The sequence below is a fragment of the Coenobita brevimanus genome, chromosome 31 (genome assembly GCF_032717465.1).
Source record: "Coenobita brevimanus isolate Jiangsu-jjx chromosome 31, ASM3271746v2, whole genome shotgun sequence".
Lineage (NCBI taxonomy): Eukaryota > Metazoa > Arthropoda > Malacostraca > Decapoda > Coenobitidae > Coenobita > Coenobita brevimanus.
This window is the reverse complement of record NC_136984.1, coordinates 2,852,338-2,874,657: the sequence shown is the minus strand read 5'-3', so window position 1 is coordinate 2,874,657 and position 22,320 is coordinate 2,852,338.

Genomic DNA, 22,320 nt, shown 5'->3' with positions numbered 1-22,320 from the left:
TACAGACTAGATATATTTAATCCATCCTAGACGATTTACCAACCAACAAATCTCCAGGTCCAGATGGAATTCCTCCAATTGTTTTGAAAAAGTGTTCCACAGAACTATTCAGACTATGCATACGCTCTTTATCATTCCCTGATTCTTGGAAATAAGCCAATATCCACCCAATTCGGAAGAAAGGAAGTTCCTCTGACCCCTCTGATTATAGACCAATAGTTATCACGTCTTCTCTTGGTTGAGTAATTGCGATTGTAATTAATAAGCACATAATAGCTCTTTGAATTATAATTAGTGATAGACAGTATTGTTTTCGCCACGAAAGATGTATTATTGATAAATTATACTCAGTCTGTTGACTCACACCATCCATCAGTCAATTGACCTACATGGAGAAACTAATGCAGTAGCCCTTGATATTTCTAAAGCTTTTGACAGAATGTTGCACCGTTTCCTGATATCCAAATTCCCTTGCTATGGCCTAACGTCTTTTGTTACTCTGCTTTCCTCATATCTCAGCAACAGAAAGATTAGAATTAAAGTAAATGATATATATTCCTATTTCCACTCGATTGATGCTGGCATGCCACAAGAATCATTTCTGGCTCCAACCCTATTCCTAATTCATATTAATGATAACGTTTCCATCACCCATAATCCCATCAATTCATATGCAGATGACCCAACACTTCTTGGTTCATTAACATTTAAACACCCATTCCCAAAGTTCAGTATCTCTAACTCACAACTCAGTACAGCAGTCTGCAAAAATCAAGACTTATCTAAGGTCACCGAATGGGGACAAAGTAACACTGTCTCATTTATGGTAATAAAACCAAATATATACAATTTACTAGTAGACGGATATTGTCTGATTCCTTTATTACCCTCAATGCTACCAATATTCCCATCTCTGAAAGTATTGAAATTCTCTGTGTTTCACTTAACAATGCCCTCAGCTGGACCTCTCTTATTAGATCACTTGCTAAAACCACCTCAAAGAAATTTAGATTACTGTACAGAGTCCGGAACTTCTTCACTGATGAGCAGTTAGGTATAATTTACAATTCATTAGAGCTCTCAGCTGGAGTATTGCTCACCCTTGTGGGATGGATGTGGAGAGATTGCACTAAAACAAGACAAAACTTATAACAAAGTTGTTAGAATTATTATTAACCCTAGTATTACAAATGAACTACTTCCCCTACAAGTAAGAAGGAATGTTGCCTCCCCTGCATTATTTTACAGATACTTTTATGGCAAATGCTCAGACGAAGGTGCATCCATTGTGCCACCTCTCAATGCCTTCCACCACGCTACCCGGGCATCTGGTAGCGCTCATCACTGGACTGTCACACTGCCATATTGCTGAACTTCTGCCTATTGGAATTCTTTCATTCCCCGAACTGCACCTTTTTGGAACTTGCTTTCCCAGAGGGTTTTCCCTCAAAACTTCAACCTACGGCTGTTCAAGTCCAACTGTTTTACAGTTTTTTTTTTTTTTTTTTTTATTATGAATGGTGGACACCTGCAATCTGGGTTATGGATTATTTTTGTTATCAATTTGTTTTTTTCCTTCCTCTGATCTGTTATCTAAAAAACAAACAAACATGAATTCCACGGTTAATGATTACTGGGGCGTTCCTGTTGAATCATCGTCTACTAAAGGTGCAACTGCACTGCCTCTTGTGCTTAACACAAATGAGTAGGCACTGTGTCGGCTATTCCAAGAGAGGGACATTAAACAAACTGAAGTTCATAAAGCTCTACACACACAGTGTAAGAAGCCTGGCAGAAGGTTACAGACTTGATATCCTAACGACTGAATTAGAACATTAGTCAGGAAATTATTGGTCGCAGTGAGATCCACAGAAAAAAAATAATTCAGCTTCAAGACAGCAAACACCTATTCTACTACAGAGGAAGTTAACTTTTAAGAGTTATTGGTGTAGGTTTTCTAATTAACTGAAATCATGCAGAGAACATTGTTAAATTCAGCAGCGTTTCTGACAGAATAGCATCGCTTGTAATTAGGCTAAGTAAAAGATACATCCTGAGAGTATTACAAGTATATGCACTGACTTATCAAAGCTCAGATGAAGAAACAGAAATACTCTTATTCTGTGATGACAACTCCCACATTATGGAAGAGGAAAAGACAACATGTACTCTACACATGGGAGATTTCAATACAAAAGTTTGCAAATTAAGAAATGGAGAAGCATGTACCGGAAAATTCAGAGTGGGGAAATAGAATGACAGAGGTGAAATGGAAGTAATTTAAATTTTGCTGAGAAGTAGAACATGAGGATAATAAACACATTCTTTCACAAATGAAAGGGAAAAATGGACCTGGAGAAGTCCTAAAGGAGAAAACAGAGAATGAAATTGACTTCATTATGGCAGATAAGAATTACACGATCATAAATGTCAATATAGGAAGTGGTCATAGAATGGTGGGTTGCACAGCCAGATTCAATTTCAAAGAGTGAAAGACAGAAGCTGATTAAAAATCAAATTATATGCCCAATAAAAGTAAGAGAGAAAACAAAGCAGCCTTTCAGTTAGAAATGACAAACTGATTTCAGGCTCATGATGAGTGTGACTTTGATGAGCTGAAAAACAGACTGACAAAGGTGCTAAGAGAATCAGCAAAGGTGGTAGAGAAAGCTGATAGAACCAAAGCCAACAAGTTTTCAAAAATGGCCCTGGAACTCATGAAAAAAGAGAAGCCAAAGTAAAAACAAAGATGAAACAGAAAGAGCTGTAGTAAATAAGCTCATCAGCAAGAGACAGAGACGAAAAAAGAAGGGGAAACATGGATTAGATCTGTAATGGGGTGTAGGGGATCCTCTCTTTGTCTCAGTGGTAACGTGCGTGCGTATGCAGTGCGGGGGCCTGAGATCCAATCTCGGGCAGGACAGTGACTAATTTGTTAAGTTTCATTTCAGTTATTACATCGGTTGGCAGCGGTGTGGGATGTGAGGCGGGGCTTGGTTGGCAATCTGATGTTTGTCCTTGGTTAACTGACAGCGTCTCTGTCCTTACATCCCAGGGATGGGCTGTTCGGTGTGGTCTGCAGCCTCCCCTGAGGTGGCCTCCGATGCTGTGCTACCTTGTGTGTTCGAAACTCACCAAATTAATCACCAAGAGGAGAAAAGAAGTATGTAATGGGTGTATAAAAGCCCGTGTTGCCTAGAGACAGTGCGCGGGATCCTCTCTTTGGCTCAGTGGTAAAGTGCGCGCGTATGAAGCACTGAGATCGAATCTCGGCCAGGACAGTGATTAATTTGTAAGTTTCATTTTAGTTATTACAGATCAAAGAAACCATCAAAAAAAGAAAAAGGTTTGAAATAGGTCTGAATTACGAGTAAAATGGCACCAGGAAAGCAACAAATTATATCACTGAAAGACAAAAGTGGTGAGGGGATGGTGAAGAGCGTTGAAGAATTTTACAAAGAACTGTATGCATCAAAGACAGCCGTACCAATAGCTAACTTTTCAGTTGACATAGGCTTAATACCACAGGTAACACCAAACGAAGTAAACATTTCTCTTAAAAGTATGAAAAGAGGGAAGGCTCCAGAAGATGAAATAGTAGCAGATTTACTGTCGGATGCCGAAGTATAAAACAGGCTCGCTCTCTTCTTTACTCAGTGTATACAGAAGAAGAAAATTCCCAAACCATGGTGTAATGCAACACTTATTTCGATCTTCAATAATGGCGACTCAAAAGATCTTAGCAACTATCGACCCATTAGCTTATTACCAGTTATTTACAAACTCATCAGCTAAAGTCCTTACAAACAGAATAACAACAAATTTGGAAGAAACCCAACCTTTTGAACAGGCAGGATTCCGACTCGCGTATTCAACTACTGATCATCTACACACATTGAATCAGCTACTGAGAAAACTACAGAATATAATAAACCACTGTTCTTAGGTTTTGTTGATTACGAAAAGGCTTTCGATTCAGTGGAGCACATAGTAATTATAAATTCACTGCAGGAACAAGGAGTAAATGAGAACATTGTCACACTGCTCGAAAACATGTATACAAAAAGGAACTACTACGGTTAAATTGAACAAACGTTCGGAAAAAATGTAGACTGAGAAGGGCGTGTGTCAGGGAGATACAGTTTCACCAAAACTATTTACAGCATCCCTAGAGAGTATTTTCAGAAACCTTGACTGAGAGAACAAAGGAGTGAACATTGATGGTGAAAACCTAAACCATTTAAGATTTGCAGATAACATTGTCCTAATCTCAGAAACAGCAGAGACATTGGAAGAAATGTTAAATGACCTAAATAGAGAGTTCTCAAAGTAGGACTAAAGATGAACCGGAGTAAAACTAATATAATATTTAATCCAAATACACCAAATCTATAGAATAAATGAAGAAATTCTTGAAGAAGTCGCGGAGTACAAATACTTGGGGCAAATACTAAAACTAACGATATCCATGATAGTGAAACAATATGGCGCATTACAGTTGGATGGAAAGCTTTCGGTAAACATAGACACCATAAAAAGTAGTTTGCCAGTATGTATGAAACGGGAACTATATAATGAATATATAGTCTCGGTTATGTCATAAAGTTGTGAGATCTGGAAAATGAAAAAAAAAAAATCAATGGAAAATCAAATACTCCGTTCTCAAAAAGCAATGGAAAGGTCGGTGTTGTCAATATCCTTAAGAGACAGGAAGAGATCAACTTGGATGAGAGAGCAGACTAAAGTCAATGATATGATAAAATTACAAAAGAGTAAAAATGGAGGTGGATGGTCTTTTAGCAAGAAGAAAGGATAACCGATTGAGCAAGAGGTTGACTGACTGGACTCCAAGTAACTGCAAGTGTAGCAGGAAAAGGCCAGGCAGCAGGTGGACAGATGATATAGAGAAGTTTGCAACCAAACCTGGCAGTGACTGACTCACTATATATATATATATATATATATATATATATATATATATATATATATATATATATATATATGATTGACAAATTGTTTAAATATAAACTACATGTAGAATAACATCGTGCTGTAAGACACTCTCATCAGTGTGGGGCTCGAACCCACTTCGCCACCGCAGGTGTAAAAAAAAGTGTGACCGTCATATACCGGTAACGTTTTTGTTTTTAGATCCACACCTATTTGCTAAATGACATCGTCTAAGGTAGCCAGGTTGAAATAAATGTTATAGGGGTAATATGTTAGACGCCTTCAGCCAGAGAAAATGTTATATATATATATATATATATATATATATATATATATATATATATATATATATATATATATATATATATATATATATATATATTGTTATTTGTCGATGCCTTCTATACTTTATCTTTGTTATCTCAAGATGACTTCGGTCTGTTTGGGATAAACTTCTCGACCTGAAGAGACTACAAGAATTTTCCTCAATGCAAAAGATGCCTTCTAAGAGTAATAAAGCTTTCTGTTTTGTAGTATTATAACATTCAGAAAGGAATTAAAGAGCAAGTGATCGTCGAAGTGAGGATTTCTTTATAAAGATAAAATCATCTGTCTGGATCAGCAACGCAGAAGAAAATACTATATTATGATGAGGGGATTAAAAAGTCTCCACTAAAATCTCTTACTTGTAGATGGAGGTGAGATAAGCAGAGAGGCAACTGTGTGAGTGCTGAAGGGATGGTTGTGTTTTCGCTCTTCACTTCCCGCTGCTTCTGTACCTGGTGAGGCGTGGAACACAAATGTGCTCTTACCAGGTGGGGTAGGTAGGTATACGGTAATGAGTTGCAAGGGTAGGGGCGGTGCTGGACCTCCACCCCCCCCTCCGCTCCCCCCTTCTCTCTCTCTCTCTCTCTCTCTCTCTCTCTCTCTCTCGCCGGGATGCTTTTCCACACTTACACTGCCACCGTTAATTTGATGAAGCGTTTGATATTTATTAGTATTTTGAGAAAACAAATATTCACCATTATCATCATCATCACCACCATCATCATGATCATGATCATCATCATCATCATCATCATCATCATCGTCATCATCAATATACCAACCTGATTTCTGATCATCATCATCATCATCATCATCATCAATATACCAACCTGATATTTGACCTCATACGTCTCTCACATTGACGGTGTTGGTGAAGGCGTTGTCTACTACATTTTGAAAATCCTATCCTAAACTAAATAAAAACATGTAACGTTAAATATGAATAAATAAAAATGACGACGTCGTTGAGTATTCTCCTCGGTTATGGAAGGTCCCTAACACCTATTCCTTATCGATATAATTATGGCTACTGTTGGCTAATCTCTTTTTATACATTGTTTATGCAAAGTATGGTGATATTAGAATGATTATAGTAACATGGAAGAGGACGGCAATATGTAATAAACGAAATAAATTGCTTAGGAAGAAGTCTTAGGGAGTTTCCTTAAGAGACGAGAATACTGTCCAAGGTGTAATATGGTAAAGTTGGTCATTCAGAAGTGCTGCGCAGTGTCCGATACCAGCGAGAAAACGACTGATCTTATAGGCTCGTCGGATAGGATTTAACCGCTTCATCATAACGTAGTCTCTGCTTTATTATTGCTATCGACACGCGATTTTATGCAGGCTACGAAACACTTCCTGAATGGTATTTGTTATTAGTCTTCATCTGTGTTTCCTACTGCCTACGGCCTGCAGTCTTTTAAACTCAGTGTGTCCAGGCATCTCCAAGTAAACGGATCTTGATTTCGGCTCTCTGTTTTGTTTTTAATCTGCCTTTTTGGAAACAATCTCGCTGCCTGTGGTTTCTCTTTACTTCCAATATATATATATATATATATATATATATATATATATATATATATATATATATATATATATATATATATTTAACCCATTGGATCCCAGGGGTGCTGGGCGAGGCATGTCACTAGGAGGGTGCTAAACGTACCGCCCTCCGCCTATCGGCTCATAGTCGCGAAGCTCATAGGTCCCTACCTGGGGTTCCCTACTTTATAGACTTGAAAATCCCAGTTCTGTCCAATACTCGGGACACTGGGCTTCGATGGGATATATATATATATATATATATATATATATATATATATATATATATATATATATATATATATATATATATATATATATATATATGTATATATATATATATATATATATATATATATATATATATATATATATATATATATGTATATATATATATATATATATATATATATATATATATATGTATATATATATATATATATATATATATATATATATATATATATATATATATATATATATATATATATATATATATATATATATATATATATATATATATATATCAGCCATCATCCAATCCTACATTGCCCCATGAAGAGCGTAGGAGCCCGTGACTAAGCAAGTTGGTCCTGACATTTAAGACGAGAGTGACCAGCCTTACTTATCTCTGAGTGGCATTACGTGAGCAATAACCCGTACACTGAAGAATGAGGGTTCGCGCCCCGCCAGGGTAATAAACTTTGGGAGCGTTCTTCCGGCCACATACTGCTTTGGCGAACATAAAGGGTGCTGTGGTTGATCCAATGTCGCATACTATAAAGTATGTTTGCACACAATCGGCTTGTGCGGGCCGATTACACCTGGTTCACAGACTACCCACACATCCAAAGCCACTCCAACACTACAATTATACTCATAAGCACTTCTCACCCTACATATAATTTCTACTAGACAGAGTAAGCCACTAGGTAGAGATATATAGGCTGTATCGTCCCCACTTCAGTCGGGATAGGGCGGTCCTGCAGTGGACACTCTAACGGCTGATGATTATGTATATATAGATAGATAGATAGATAGATAGATAGATTTATATCTATCTATCTATCTATTTATTTCTATATCTATATCTTCTATCTATCTACTGTATCTCTCTCTCTCTCTCTCTCTCTCTCTCTCTCTCTCTCTCTCTCTCTCTCTCTCTATATATATATATATATATATATATATATATATATATATATATATATATATTTCAAGTATTCTACTTTTCTCTTCCCACTAGTGTCTAATACACCTAAGATGAGAAAAGCCTGATATGTGCCTTTGCCCATAGATGATTATTTTTTAAATTCAATTCATTGAGGAGAATGGTGACCGACATGTCCTAAGTATAAACACAGTGGAATGGTTGACTGTTTTGTGTCCCTGACTGTACTGCACCTGTAAAATCATAATGTTTTAAGACAATAGAGAGGAGTGGAGTTAAGGCAAGGAAAGAAAATGGAAGTACATAAAAAGACCCATAGCTGCTATCTAAAGTGGGTGTCACTTAGGACACTAGGACAAAGGATTTTATTTATTTTTTAAAATCAAGAAGTTAATACATAAAGCGCAAATCAAGAATGCTCCCAAGCCCACCAATGTCTCCAGCTGAAACTGGAGAGAGAGAGAGAGAGAGAGAGAGAGAGAGAGAGAGAGAGAGAGAGAGAGAGAGAGAGAGAGAGAGAGAGAGATGGAGAAATGAATTCCCCGAGCTAGGCAACTAAGGCCATATAGCCCCGCTGGGGATAGAGAGAGAGAGAGAGAGAGAGAGAGAGGTGCTGGGATCGGGAGAACGGGAGACCAGCCTCGACACTTCCACAGCTTACTTCGTCCTTTTCTCAGTTACGTTCCCTCCTATTTGCTGAAAATGAATGTAGTAAATTGTTTCTTTACCCTCATCCCACAGCCTCATCCTCTACCCTCATCGCATGTCTCACCCTGCCTCCCTCACCTTATAATTAACATTTATTGGAGTTATATTTGTTAATCTCATCCACCTGCTAGGATTTCTGTTTCTATTATTGTTTAGATGTAAACATTACATTATTAAAGGCTAAGGCAATTTTGTTATTATACATAGCTATACTGACCTTGTTCTAGAAGATGGAGAGAAGGCACTGCATTGGGCTGCAGTGTTCTCTGTCGTACAGGCACAGGTAGCTGTAGTAATTCATACTTTAAGTTTCTTGCATATGATATTTGTGGAAAATGTCTGCTACATACATTTTTATTCTTGTAATTTAAATCTTCTGGCCTTCCACATAATTTAATCCACTTCTTTATTAGAGTTTCGTTTTTTTGGAAATCTGAAGAAACGTACTTTTGATCCCTTTATATATTTCACTTCACATCCTTTCACTGCACATGCACGCGTCGTTTTCTACTGTAAAATGCATCAGTCTCACATGGTTCACACTCGTCACTATGCATAGAAAATGGAGCTCGGCACAGGTAGGCAGCCAGGGAGAGAATGAGCGCGGGTAAACCACTGAGCCTGGGTCCTTGGACGTTGATGACGTATTGCACACCCCCTACCAGTTTTGGCCCGGCTCTGACTATACCCAATGTCTCTCTTTTCCTTGACTCCACCTTTCCATTCGGTTCCTGCAATGTCCATCTCGGCAGTTACTTCAACAGACAAGGGATGAGGCTATGGCACACCTAATGTCTGACCTGGCTCGTATCTCTGACTGGGGTAAAAATAATCTTGTTGTTTTTAATGCAACAAAGACTCAGATGTTACACCTATCAACCTGACAAAATCTTCCATGGGAGTACCTACTAATGTTTGATAATATTCAGCTTAATCCTGCATCATCCTTCAACTAGCTTGGGGTTTCATTCACTCGGGACTTGTCTTGGAAAGATCATATTACATCTCTTGTAAAATCTGCTTCCAAGAGATTAGGTGTGCTAGGCCGACTCCGTTCCTTCTTTACTCCTGCACGGTTGTTGACTTTATATACGGAATTTATTCGCCCCTGTGTAGAGTACAACTTTCATGTGTGGGGAGGCTTCCCACATACAGCTCTTCTCAATAGGGTGGAGTCAAAGGTTATTCGTCTCATTAACTCTCCTCCTCTTACTGGCTCCCTGCAACCTCTGTCTCTTCGCCGCACTGTTGCCTTTTTATCTCTTTTCAATCGCTACTTCAATGGTCACTGCTCCTCTGAACTGTCTGCTCGCATCCCTCCACCTCTACGACGGGCGCGTAGCACCCGCCTAGCAGCAAACTCTCATCCCTTTTCTGTCCAGCTCTCTAATCCAAGAGTTAACCGTTACTCCCAGTCCTTCATTTATGCAACAGGTCAACTCTGGTACTGTCTCCCTCTGTCTGTATTTCCTGCTTGCTATGATCTCCAGTTATTCAAACGCAGTGTGTCCAGGCATCTCGAAATGATCGGAAGTTGAATTTGGCTCTCTCTTGTATTTTGTTATTCTCTTGGAAGGAACAGTATTGCGAGCTCGTGGCTTCTGGGTCCTTCTTCCTAGCAAAAAAAAAAAAAAAAAAATACTATAAGCACCATAAGTACTCAGAGCCGGTTAATCCCTTTAATGCGATATCCTCATTAGAATTTTGTTTGTGCTATCAGTGAACGTTTTATTCAGCTTTGGATATATTTTTATTTAACTCCAGCGTTTAGAAGCATAATTCATAATCATTCAGTATGCGATACTTTTCTTAGGTTACATAAATTCGTCTTAACACAGCAAGTGTAAAATTATGATGTTATGGGATTGAAGGGGTTAAGTTATCCAAGACTGAATATTGCCGGAAAGGACACAGCGGCATTTAAGCCATTCAGTACGATGACGTCTTTGTTTACTCAGCTTTGGAGAGACTTACAACTGGAGGATTTACATATATTCCTCATTAACCTCTTCACTACTAAAGGTCCGTCCTAAGCTAAGTAAAGTCGTTTCCTGATAGCAAGACTAAAAGAAAATACGTCATTGGACTGAGGGAATTAACAGAGGCTTCTACAGTATGACTCTCAGCTGAATTAAAAAGACTGGGGTTGGCTGCAGTAAAATACTAGAGTTTTCCCAGCGATGTAACGGTTAATGATGATAGAATTAAAACTTCCAAACTGATATGATCCACTCACAGCTGAATAAAATCGCCTGAAATAGAATACTGAGCCGGCCTGATCACGAGAGGGTTAACAGTAACAGCAAATCTCACTGTCCTAGGACTCACTCTAATATTAAAAAAACAAAACAAAACTTATCGGGAACACAGTACTAGAATTGTGCCAACTAAGAAATACAATGGTGGCAGTATTAACACTCTCAGGCCCTTGTGACTCACTCTCAGCAGAGTAAAGTGGTCTGTTATTAGATGGAGTGCAATAGAGGAGAAGGTTTATGGTGACAGTGTACCGTACGTGTATTTCACTGAAGCTTCATGACTTACTCCCAGCTGAATATAATGGTATGATTTCAGCAGCAACAGAAAGCGTTATCCAGACCATGAGAGGGTTAATGACAACAATATTAATTTTATTATCATTATCTCTTTGACGCTCCTGTGACTGAATTGCAAATAATTAAAATATTCTGCCGTTACCTGGAATACCATAGCAGACAATGGTAATATTATGGGTGAAAGCATTAATGACGGCTGTATTAACACCCTCGGGATTCAGCAACTCTCTCAGATGAGTACAATCGTTCGGCGTTGGCTGGAAGAGAATATAGAGATGAACCGAGCAAGAGAACGATATTTGTTCTGATATTAATATTAAGGTCCCAGTATCTCACTTCCACTGCATTAAATTGTCTGGCGTAAGCTGAAATACATTCCTAGATAACGTTCGACCATAAGAGCATTATTATAATAACTTTAGTAACTTTATCCATGAATTCTCGTGTGTGTGTGTGTGTGTGTGTGTGTGTGTGTGTGTGTGTGTGTGTGTGTGTGTGTATGTGTGTGTTTAAATAAATGTTCGTAACCTATTGTACTCAACTCACCAACCACTAACCTAGGCAGCCTAGCCAGCCATTCGTGCGTCATGGTTGTGCGATCACGCTGTACAGCATAACAACACGTCATCCAGTTTTATGGAGTGTCATATTAAAGTCAGCACCATAGATCCTGAGGAATTTACACAGTCAGTAGTACAGCGTGACCCGCCTATGCTTGATGCTGATGTTGACACCGGGATTATAAATGTATGTGATGTGTTGTATAAATGTACGTATGATAATAAGGACCGAGGTTACATCCCCGACCGGGACGTACTGGGAGGCAGATGGGACCGTCTTTTACAGGATAACGATGATGCTCAGCTATGGCGTGCAATTAACTGGCACGGTGAAGTAAACTACACCCCTGTCACACCTAATGCTGCCCTAATGACCGCAGACATAGAATTTAAGGAACATTTTGATCATATTATTAAACCCTTCAGATCTACACGAATGCAGTGTCAGTTCTTTGCAAAATGTTTACATGCCAGTGTTAGATTACCCTATAACCCTGCAAGAGGTCTCAGATCAGATCAAACGTTTGGAATGTAACAAAGCAAGCGGGCCAGATAGTATACCACCCAGAGCATTAAGATTACTACCAGTTTCCTGGGTTTTAATGATAACGACAATTTTTAACACTATAATTATAGGCACCACCTATCCATCGTCGTGGGGAACAGCAAGACTGTTTATCAATTTAAGCATGCCTCACGAGCGTTAGCATTAAATTACAGATGTATCAGTGTCATCAATTGCTTTGATAAATTATATGACATGGTTCAATGTTCTAGGCTAAACAGATGGTTTTTCCCCTACCGTGAACAGGCTGGCAGTCAGTCTGGGAAAGGATGTCTCGACTAGAGTACCTATGTACCGGGAGAGTAGCGACATAGGGGGTAACGGATGCACAGCTGATGGCCGCCATTTTCCTGCCAAATTCGCGCACCGCCTGACAGATTTACATGCAGGCATTCCGTTAGCATTAGTTCATGTTTTTTTGTTGCTGAGAGTGGGCATGATGCCGGGCTGTTCTGCCTATGGGTGTGCCAATCAACCGGAGAAAGGTTTTAAAGTGTTCACATTTCCATCTGATCCAGAAAGAAGGAAATTATGGAGGAATAAAGTCAATCATCAGGGGTGGGAACCAACTTCTAAATAAGTCTTCTGTGAGGCATGGCATGCTTAATGAATGTTATCATGTAATTTGCTGGGAGTTTATTCCTCTCTCCTGTAGAAATAAATGAACTGTCGGTGTAAGAGGGAACCACTAAAGTAGATAAGAGTATCAGGACAGGTTAACCCCTCACGTCCCGAGCACTTTTGCACCTCTGACACCCCCCAGTCCCGACCATTTTTGGATTTTTTTTTTTTTTTAGCTAAAACCTCCGCTTTTGGTAAGAAACATCGAAAATTCATAGAGAAATCGCTCACCTGAGATTTAAAATACTCCATACAGATAAGAGTACCTCCTTACCTTTCAGGGTTTTCTATCAGGCTGGCTGCAAAGAAAACCAGTTCTATGGGAGGATAACTATTCCACACCACTCATAAACGGTATTTATTTATTATTTGGTACGAATTTATATGTAGTACGAGAGTATATTGGTTTTCAAACAGAAATATAGGCATTATAAGCATTGTTTCACTCACTAACTCATCACCATTCCTAACCTTCTTTTGCCACATTACCTGATCATCATTTCTGACTGTTTCTTCCTCTAATGCTATGTAAACTTTGTCCTCCACATTGTCATCGATTGGGGAATCACTCTGGCCCTGAATATCTTTATTGGCCAGGTCACTGGTAACAGGTGAATTGCTGAGACAATGTGGGGGGAGGTTATGCGGTGTAAGGCATTGTCCCTGCCTGGCATCTTGTAGAGGAATAGAGGAAGGTGTCCCGTGTATACGTACAAAAAATCACGCGTGAAAATTGAAAATTGTGCAAATTAGGGACCTTGCAATTGCACGACATACCAGTACGTCAGCGGGACTGGCAAATGCAAAATGTTGCAATGTACCCATACTTCATTGAGAATGAATTTGCATAAGAAGTGATATTCACAAATTCACATTTTTTTTCATACTATGTTGATATTAGTTGTTTATGGTTATTTATGCATCTCTTGCATATGTTTATTATACTTCCTCTTCAGATGAGTGCATTGTGTTACTTGTGTATTATGCCTACATGGAAAAATTATTATTCACAAAATAATAGTGCGCTCTTCATACCAAGGTAGCCTACCTTTTGTGCTATCCTACTTTTATAATATCTTAGCGCTACTGCTCATGTGTGTGTATGACATTTACCTTTCGTGTGTTTATTATCACACGTCTTGTGTTTTACGCATATTCTTACGTGCATTATCCGTACAGAATATGCGTAAAAACTAAGACATGTGATAATCTGTAACCACACAGGTAAATCATGAGTAGTAACTAAGATATATAAAAGTAGGATTAGCACAAAACAGGTACCTTGAAAAATATTATTTTGTGAATAATAATTTTTTTCCATGTAGGCATGTATGCCTAAATGTATGCACCATCTGAGAAGTATAATAAATATATGCAAGGATATCAACATATATATGATGAAAAAAAATGTTAATTTGTGAATATCACTTATGCAAATTCAGAAAATTCTCAATGAATATGAATTTTTGTACAACATTTATGACGTACTGGCCCATGTGTCTGAATTACAATTTACACAATTTTCAATTTTTCACGCGTACACAGCTTCCGATCTCCCAGGAAAAACTCTCTACAAAAGCAGGCAGAGACAATGCCCACCCATAACCTCCTCCCATTGTCTCAACATAGTACCCTGACGTGACCTGGCCAAATAAAATGTGAGTTTTCGTTTACATAGCCAGAGGAAGAAACGGTCAGAAATGATGATCAGGTAATGGTGATGAGTTAGTAGTAATATATAATGCCTATATTTCTGTTTGAAAACCAATATACTCTCGTACTACATAAATTCGTACCAAATGTGATAAATAAATACCGTTTATGAGAGATTAGCTCGTCCCATAGAACTGGTTTTCTTTGCAAGCCAGCCTAATAGAAAACCCTGAAAATAAGGAGAAATTACTCTTATCTGTATGGGTATTTTAAATCTCAGGTGAACGATTTCTCTATGAATTTTCGATGTTTCTTACCAGAAGCGGAGGTTTTAACAAAAAAATCCAAAAATGGTGACTGGGGGTCGAAGAGGTGCAAAGTGGAAATGAAAGTGCACTCTTATCTACTTGAGTGGTTCCCTCTTACCCCGACAATTCATTTAATTTCTACAGGAGAGAGATAATTTGTAAATTACATGATAGCATTAAGCATGCCATGCCCTCACAGAAGACTTATTTGCAAATGATTGACTTTATTCCTCCATAATTTCCTTCTTTCCTCGATCAGATGGAAATGTGAACACTTTAAAATTTTCTCCGATTGATTGGCACACCCATAAACAGGCGGGCATTTGGCCGACTCTCAGCAACAAAAAAACATGAGACTAATGCTAACGGAGCGTCTGTGTCAGTAAGGCCCGCGAAAGTATCAACAGACAAAATGCCTATGTAAAGCTACTCTTAGATACTCTAGGTCGAGTTTGTCTGCTTGACTGACGCAGCCAAATCCTGTTCACGGTAGAAAAACCATCTATTTAACCTTGAACAATGAATACATGTCATAAATAGTGAGTGATAAACACTGATGCATCTGTAATTTAATGTTAACGCTTGAGGCATGATTAAATTGATAAACAGTACGTGACGATGGACAAGGTGGTATATAATTATAGTGTTAAAAATTGTCGTTATGCAAAACCCGGGAAAATATCTTAATGCTCTGGGTGGTATACTATCTGGCCCGCTTGCAGCGTTTGATCTGATCACCAACCTCTTGCAGGGTTATAGGACAATCTAACTTGGCATATGGCACATTTTGCAAAGGCTGACACTGCGTTCGTGTAGATCTGAAGGGCTAATAATATGATCAAAAAATGTTCCTTAAATTCTATGTCTGCGATCATTAGAGCAGCATTACAGAATGACAGGGGGTGTAGTTTACTTCACCCGTGCCGAGCTGGCACGCCATAGCTGAGCATCATCATTATCCTGTAAAAGACGGTCCCATCTGCCTCCCCCGGCGTCCCGGTCGGGGATGTAACCTCGGTCCATATTATCTTTCGTGCATTATATACATCACACCCCATACATTTATAATCCCGGTGTCAACATCAGCGTCAAGCATAGGTGAGTCACGCTGCGCTACTGACTGTGTAAGATCCTCAGGATCTATGGTGTTGACTTTAATCTGACGCTCCATAAAACTGGACAAGCACATGTTGTTATGCTAATACATGTGATCCTTTGTACAACCATGACGCGCTGTGGCTTCTAAACTGCCTAGGTTAAGTTGGTTGGTGATTGAAATTACAATAGGTTACGAACATTTATTTAAATACACACACACACACACACACACACACACACACACACACACACACACACACACACACACACACACACACACGAGAGTTCATGGATAAAGTTACCAAAGTTATTATAATAATGCTGCTATGAGTCGAGACGTTATCTAGGAATGCTTATTTCAGCTTACGCCAGACAATTTAGCGCAGTGGAAAGTGGGCTATGCTGGGAACCTTAATATTAATATCAGAACAAAATATCGTTCTCTTGCTGGGTTCATCTATGATATTCTCTTCCCGGTAACGCTGAACTATTCTACTCATCTGGGAGAGGTGTTGAATCCCGAGTGTGTTAATACAGCCGTCATTAATGCTTTCACCCATAATACTACCATTGTCTGCTATAGTATTCCAGGTTACGGCAGAATATTTTAATTATTTGCAATTCAATCACAAGTACGTCAAAAGAGATAATGATAATAAAATTAATATTGTTTGTCATTAACCCTCTCATGGTCTGGATGCACTTTCTGTTGCTGCTGAAATCATACCATCATATGGCTGGGAGTAAGTCATGAAGCTTCAGTGAAATACACGTACGTATCACCATAAACCTTCTCCTCCTATTGCACTAAATCTATGAACAGACCACTTTACTCTGCTGAGAGGTGAGTCACAAGGAGCCTGAGAGTGTTGGCTACTGCCGCCGTTGTATTTCTTAGTTGGCACAATTCTAGAATTCTGTGTTCCCGACAAGTTTTCATTTTTGTTTTGTTTTTTTAATATTAAGAGTGAGTCCTAGGACAGTGAGATTTGCTGTTACCGTTAACATTTTCGTGATCAGGCATATTTCTCAATATTCTATTTCAGGCGATTTTATTCAGCTGTGAGTGGATCATATCGGTTTGGAAGTTTTAATTCTATCATCATTAACCGTTACATCGCTGGGAAACTCTAGTGTGTAATTTTACTGTAACCAACGCCAGTCTATTTAATTCAGCTGAGAGTCATACTGTAGAAGCCTCTGTTAATTCCCTCAGTCCAATGACGTATTGGCTTTTAGTCTTGCTATCAGGAAACGACATGACTTAGCTTAGGATGGACCATTTAATAGTGAAGAGGTTAATTAGTAAGATATGTAAATCCTCCAGTGCAAAATCTCTCCAAAGCTGAATAAACAGAGACATCATCAATACTGAATTGACAAAATGTAAAACTAATGTCCTTTCCGACAATATTCAGTCTTGGATAACTTAACCCCTTCAATCCCATAACATCATAATGGTACACTTGCTGTGTTAAGACGAAAATTTACAACCTAACGACCTAAAATGTCTCATACTGAGGCGATTATGAATTATGCTCTAAACGCTGGAGTTAAATAAAAACATATCCAAAACTGAATAAAACCGTTCACTGATAGCACAAACAAAATACTAATGACGATATCGCATTAAATAAGGTGTTAACCAGCTCTGAGCCTTTATGGCCTTATAGTATTTTTTTTTTTTTTTTGCTAGGAAGAAAGGACCCAGAAACATTGTGCTCGCAATACTAAACCTTCAAGAGATGAACAAAATACAAGAGAGGGCCAAATTCAACATCCGATCATTTCGAGATGCCTAGTTACACTGCGTTTGAAGTAACTGGAGATCATAACAAGCCGGAAATACAGACAGAGGGAGCTTGTACCAGAGTTGACCTGTTGCATAAATGAAGGACAGGGAGTAACGGTTAACTCTTGGATTGGAGAGCTGAACAGAAAAGAAATGAGAGTTTGCTGCTAGGACGGGTGCTACGCGCCCGTCGTAGAAGTGGAGGAATGTAACCAGACAGTGCAGAGGAGCCGTGACCATTGAAGTAGCGATTTAAAAAGAGATAAAAAGGCAACAGTGCGGCGATAGTAAGACAGAGGTTGAAGGGAGCCAGTAATAGAAGGAGGGAAGTTAATGAGACAATAAACCTTTGACTCCACCCTATTGAGAAGAGCAGCGTAAGCCTCCCCACTATGAAAAGTTGTACTCCTACACAGGGGGGCATAAAACCCGTATGTAATGTCAATAGCCGTGCGGGAGTGGGAGAGGAACGGAGTCGGCCTAGCACACCTAGCCCCTTGGAGGCAGATTTTGCAAAAAGAGATGTAATATGATCTTTCCAAGACAAGTCCCGAGTGAATGAAACCCCGAAAGCTAGTTGAAGGATGATACAGGATTAAGCTGAATAATATCAAACATTAGTAGGTACATTGAAGATTTTGTCGGGGTTGAGTAAGGAGTGTAACCCATCTGAGTCTTTGTTGCATTAAAAACGGCAAGATTAGACCCCAGTCGAAGATACGAGCCAGGTCAGACATTAGGTGTGCCATATGCTCATCCCTTGTATGTTGAAGTAATTGCCGAGATGGACATTCAAGGAACCGAATGGAAAGGTGGAGTCAAGGAGAAGAGAGACGTGGGTATAGTCAGGGGCGAGGCCAAAACTGCTAATTGCTGTGCAATACGTCATCAGCGTCCAAGGACCCGGGCTCAGTGGACACCTGCGCTCATTCTCTCAGCTGCCTACATGACTTCCGAGCTCCATTTTCTATGCATAGTGACAGTGTGAACCATGTGAGACTGATGCATTTTACAGTAGAAAACGACGCGTGCATATTCATTGAAAGGATGTGAAGTGAAATATATAAAGGGATCAAAAATTACGTTTCTTCAGATTTCCAAAAAACAGAAACTCTAATAAAGAAGTGGATTAAATTATGTGGAAGGCCAGAAAGTTTAAATTACAAGGAATAAAAATGTATGTAAAGACATTTTCCACAAATATCTTAATACCGAAACAAAAAGTATGAATTACTACGGCTACCTGTGCCTGTACGACAGTGAACAGTGCAGCCCTATGCAGTGCCTTCTCTCCATCTTCCAGAACAAGGTCGAAAATATAACTATGTATCAATAACAAAATTGCCTTAACTTGTATAACGTGATGTTTGTCTAAACAAGTAATAGAAACAGAAACTAGCAGGTAGATGAGATTAACAAATCTGCTCCAATAAATGTTATTATAAGGTGAGGGAAGATAGAGGTGAATCATGCAAATAAGTAGAAGGATGAGGCTGTGGGATGAGGCTAAAAAGAAACAATTTACTACTGCATTCATTTTCAGCAAATAGGAGGGAACATTGTAACAGAGAAAAGGACGAAGTAAACGTATAGAAGTGTCGAGGCTAGTCTCCACATTCTCGTGATCCCAGCCCTTCTCTCTCTCTCTCTCTCTCAGCGAGACCCTCCTTAGTTGCCCCCAGCTCAGGGAATTCATTTCTCCATCTCTCTTCTCTCTCTCTCTCTCTCTCTCTCTCTCTCTCTCTCTCTCTGTCTCTCTCTCTCTCTCTCTCTCTCCAGTTTCAGCTTGGGACGTGACCCGATGTTAACTCTTGTTTTAAACTAAATAAAATCCCTTTACTGGACACCCCGCGATAGTCTTTTTATGTTTCTCCATTTTCTTTCCTTGCCTTAACTCCACTCCCCTCTCTATTGTCTTAAAACATTATGATTTTACAGGTGCAGTACGGTCAGGACACAAAACAGTCAGCCATTCCACTGTGTTTATACTTGGGACATGTCGTCGCAATAATTGAATTTAAAAAATGTCATCTATGAGGCAAGGCACATATCAGGCTTTCTCATCTTTAGGTGTATTAAGTACTAGTGGAGAGAAAAAGGAGAATACTTAATATATATATATATATATATATATATATATATATATATATATAGAGAGAGAGAGAGGGCTGCAGTGGATAAGATAGAAGATATAGATGTTATAAGAAATAAATAGATAGATAGATAGATATAAATCTATCTAATATCTATCTATCTATCTATATATATGTCATCAGGCCGTTAGAGTGTCCACTGCAGGACCGCCCTATCTAATTGGCTTACTATATCTAGTAGAAATTATATGTAGAGGTGAGTGTGGTGCTGAGTGTTGGAGTGGCTTTGGATGTCAATCTGGAACCTTAAGCTACATTGTGTAGCAAACATACACATAGTATGCGACTTTGGATCAAGCCACAGCACACACTCTTCGCCAAGCAGTATGTGGCCCCTTCCCAAGGTTTATTACCCTGGCCGGGACATGGCGAACCCTCATTCTTCAGTGTACGGAATTACATTCTCACGTAATGCCTCGAGATAAGTGGAGGCTGAGATCACTCTCTTAAATGTCAGGACCAATTTTTCTGGGCTCCTTCTTCATGGGGCAATGCAGGACGGATGATGGCATATATATATATATATATATATATATATATATATATATATATATATATATATATATATATATATATATATATATATATATATATATATATATATATATATATATACATATATATATATATATATATATATATATATATATATATATATACATATATATATATATATATATATATATATATATATATATATATATATATATATATACATATATATATATATATATATATATATATATATATATATATATATATATATATATATATATATATATATATATATATATATATATATCCCATCGAAGCCCAGTGTCCCGAAAGTATTATTTTTCAAGTCCCAATGGGAACCCCGGAGTGGGGATATAACTTCGCGACTATGGTACCGATAGGCGGAGAGGCGGTACACATTTAGCACCTCTGTGACATGCCTCTTAATACACAATGGGGTTAATATATATATATATATATATATATATATATATATATATATATATATATATATATATATATATATATATATTGCGATGAGAAACCACAGGCGGCAGATTATTTCCAAAATCAGATTAAAACAAGAAGCAGGAGCCGATATATCAAGTATCCTACGCAGATGCCTTAGGACACTGAGTTCAAAGAGCACAGAGGCCACGTAAGACGGATGGAGACTAATAACAAACCATTCGGGAGTAGTCTCGTAATAAGTAAACATAAATCATGATGTCGATAGCAATAATAAAGCAGAGACTACGTTATGATGAAGCGGTTAAAAATCCCTATCCGACGAACTATAAGATCAGTCGTTTTTCTCGCTGGTATCGAACACTGCGCAGCACTTCATGTTTCCAACTTTATCATATGTTACCTTGGACAGTATTCTGGGTCTCTTAAGGAAACTCCCTAAGTTTTCTTCCTAAACAATTTATTTCGTTTATTACATATTGCCGTCCTCTTCCATGTTGCCATAATCATTCCTAGTAGCGCCATACTTTGCATAAACAATGTATAAAAAGAGATTTAATAACAGTATTATAATTATATCGATAAGGAATAGGTGTTAGGGAAGTGAACCGAGGAGAATAATGCAACGACGTCGTCATTTTTATTTATTCATATTTAACGTTACATGTTTTTATTTAGTTTAAGGATAGGATTTTCAAAATGTAATTAATTTTCATAACACCGTCAATGTGAGAGACGTATGTAGTCAAATATCGGTTGGTATAATGATGATGATGATGATAGATGATGATCGAAAATCGGAGTTTATTATATTGATGATGATGATGATGAATGATGATGATGATGATGATGTGGTGAATATTTGTTTTCTCAAAATACTGTAAATATCAAACGCTTCATCAAATGCAACATTGGCAGTGTAAGTGTGGAAAAGCATCCCCGCGAGAGAGAGAGAGAGAGAGAGAGAGAGAGAAGGGGGAGCGGAGGGAGGGGAGGTAGCGCACCGCCCCTACCCTTGCGGCTCGGCCGTATACGCGCCTGCCCCACCTGGTAAAGGCGCATTTGTGTTCCACGCCTCGCCAGGTACAGAAGCAGCGGGAAGTGAAGAGCGAAAAGGCAGCCATCCCTTCGGCACTCACACAGTTGCCTATCTGCTCATCTCACCCTCCATCTACAAGTAAGAGATTTTAGTGGGGACTTTTAAATCCACTCATCATAATATAGTATTTTCATCTGCGTTGCTGAGACAGACAGATGATTTTATCTTTATAAAGAAATCCTCACTTCGACGATCACTTAATAATTCCTTTCTGAATGTTTTCTTACTACAAAGCAGAAAACTTTATTT